Here is a 3,477-nt window from a genome sequence, read left to right as displayed (position 1 = left end):
GTGAGCGCTTTAGGTGGGAAGGGGGTGGTGTTGGAGGGAAACCTGCACTTTTTCTAGAACGATGGTGGCTCATGAATGCTCATGGTGGGAAAATCAACTGTTTTTCTAGAAAACCAAGTTATGGTGAACTCATGGTTGCCCTGTATCAATGTGAAAGACAAATTCTCTGTGTAATGCTTCATGTACTGAGTTCAGTACCAAGAGGAAGAAAGAAACAAAAACCAGGCAAATAACAAAAAGTAACAGATGAACCTGGCTGTGATTTTATCCTTTCCAAAAGCATTCTCTGCCAATAATTGATTTACAAATAGTTCTTTTAACAGGAACCCATACTGTGCTTAGTGTGAATATCCTCTTTGCTGAGACTCAGTTAATATGTGGCATTTTGAAGGCTTTTGCACATTATAAACTCTTGTACTTACCGAGGGGACAGGCGGGGCGTGGACACTGCCTCTCTTTTTCTTTTCGGTTTCAAATGAAATCATTGGCCCCACTTGCTTCTCTCAATTTTATTTTCCCATTAGGAAAGAACGCGGCTCAGATGGATGTGCGGGAGGAAATGCACCAGGAAACCCCAAGCAGGGCGCAATCAGTCACCATTAATGCTCAGAAGGATGAAAGGTACTTGAAGAAATACAGCCACTTATGGATGGACGGGTAAAATTGAATTCATGAAGCGGTGCCTTCTCCATGGGCGATTTCTCGGAGCTGAAGCACCGGAATTGCATGCTGGCTGTGGCAGGCTTCCCCGCCGCAGTTAGCACACTTTAAAGAACGGGTATTGAGTTTTAGCTGATTCTGCCACCATCGTTTTCAACTCTACAGACAGCTGTTAAACCATAAAATATTTTGAGATATAAAGCTCTTGCCTTGGGAGATCCCCCGCCCCCCCCACGTCATCGTCTATGAAATATTGTATGAACGAATTGATTACTTTAAAAATGGAAAGATACTTAGTAGATAACTTCAAGTTGGTATTTAGCCTTAAAACAAACAAACAAACAAAACAAAAAAGAATGGTAATAAAAGGGGGATTTGATATTTAAGGAACATTTGCATAAATTAACCATGTAGCCCATAGGTAGAGTGATTTGAATCTGAGGAAGGAGGATTGATATAACACAGATTATTTGATGAGAGCATCCTGATAGAATTCTAATGTAACTCAAGTAATAAGTATTTTAATGCTTTTCTTGCTTATTTTGAGTCTCATATTCTGTAAGTTGCTTTCATGCATGGGAAATGCCATTCTCTCCCTGTACAAACGTGACACGACGCTCACCTCCCTGCTTCGTTTGCATTTTGCATGGTCATTAATGTAATTTGAAATGTGTAGCGTCCCCCAAGTTTTCACAGGCTTGTTCCTAATTAGCGGTTGGCATGTTCCCACATCCCACACCAGGACAGCCAGCTAGGGCTAGTTAGTGATGAAGAGAGAAAAAGTTACACAGAGGAAGGGAAGGGGGATTTCTGCCCACTCAGTGCCGAGGGGGGCGGGGTCTGTTCAGGCCCAGTGGGCTGAATGAAGAACCCGGATGCTGTAGGCAGTAGCCATCTGAGTCTACAGCTTGAGCTACGGAACTGAGGTATCCAAAGAGATTTATGCAGACATCAGTAATATTTCCTCCAGAAAGAGGATTCATCTACAAGAAACAATAGGCATCTCTCTTCCCTAACTGGTCTCCAAACTACAAAGCAAAGGGACTTTTGGACACTTAAATGTTGCTTGGGTATTTCCAGTGTATTTTTAAGGACCGTCAATGATGTTGCAGTAGGAACGTCTACATTAAGAAAACGGCTTCTGATTTTTGTCAGTCCCTGTCATCTGATATGAGTGAATTAATCAGAGTGTATTTCCTCAAAGGGCTTAAATATAATAATTATACAGTCTGTCTTTGCAGCCAATCAGGCTATGCTTACAAGGCTTTTTAAAAAAATCAGAAGTTAGAAATAAACGCACAGGGGTGGTAGTCAGTAAAATAGAGAAAACTTGTCAAGTTAAAGAAAATCTTCAAAATCCCATTTTTTTTTTTAATGGATCGATAGTGGGATGAGTGGAAAGAATTTCAGAATTCCTATTCTCCTATTTGTCTTGTGCATCCTCACTCTCTGTCTGAAGGGATTAATATGTGTATCCAATGAGGTAAGATCATGGACATCCAAAGCGCTTCATTTAAAACCTTTTTTGAGTCAGGTTCTTATTACATGTTCAGGCCTTGAACTCATAACCTTCCTGACTCAGCCTTCTAAGTGCCGAGATTATAGATGTGTGTCACCAGTCCCAGATAAAACTTCATTCAAAAAGTTTTAAGGGGGTTGGAGAGATGTTCTCAGCAGTTAAGAGAACTGACTGCTCTTCCAGAGGTCCTGAGTTCAATTCACAGTGACCACATGGTGGCTCACAACCATCTGTAATGGGATCTGATGCCCTCTTCTGGTGTGTCTGAAGGCAGTATACTCACATACATAAAATAAAAATAAATCTTTAAAATTACAAAAATAAAGTTAAATGCAATGCAATGAAAATGATTTGGTTGGCATCCCCTTCTGATAATAGCTGTTTTCCCATTCCTATTATTGTCATCATCATCTTTATCATCATCATCTTAATTTTTGCGTGTATGGGCGTTTTGCCTAAATGTATGTTTGTGTATTGTGTGCATGTAGTGCTCATGGAGGCCAGAAGATGTCAGATCCCCTGGGACTGGAGTTACAGGTAGTTGTAGGTAACCATGTGGGTGCTGGGAATTGAACCAAGGTTCTCTAGAAGAGCAGCCAGTGCTCTGAAACTCTGAGCCGTCTCCATATCCTTCTAAACACATTGCTTTCCTTTGGAAGTGATCAGTAGGTGATACGTTTAAAGATCTCTCAACTCGCATGCATGCGGATGAATAGGTCCCAGGACTGCTATGCTCGAGGAAGATTCACCCGCTAGGGGCTGGGCCTGTTCAAGGGAAGTATTACAGACATGATACGATTGCGCCCAGAATTCTGAGCAGTAAACACATTTGAATCCCGTGCTGGAGCTGTTGAGATTCGCTGTCGAAGCAGCGGTTTCTTTGCTGGGAACTGCTGTGGAAGGAGCAGAGGGTACTCATGACGGGCCAATGGAAAACATACTGACCTGCCACGTGGCCTCAACTCCGCCCCAGAAAACATCACTACAGGCGTGTCCCACACAGATCCGCTAAGTAGATGCTCTGGCTCTCCAGGATTCTAAATGCTCCTCTTGACTATTTCATGGTTTATCTGTCCTTCACATTCTCCTGCTCCACGTTTCACAAAGGTAAGGTTGATACAGATGACCAGTTTAGGACTGAACACTCAAAAGTCATTTATTCTCAGTACTTAACCAGTCAAGAGTTTCTGCATTATCTGTTATCTGCTACAGAGGGAAGCGTCTCCTCGGTTCAGGGCTGAGAACAGCACTAACCTATGGCCATAAACATAACGACCTAAAAGGCAGTTTGACAACAC

Source organism: Mus musculus, chromosome 2 (assembly GCF_000001635.26).
Source record: "Mus musculus strain C57BL/6J chromosome 2, GRCm38.p6 C57BL/6J".
NCBI lineage: Eukaryota > Metazoa > Chordata > Mammalia > Rodentia > Muridae > Mus > Mus musculus.
The sequence above is the reverse complement of the archived record's forward strand: the minus strand, read 5'-3'. Positions refer to the sequence as shown.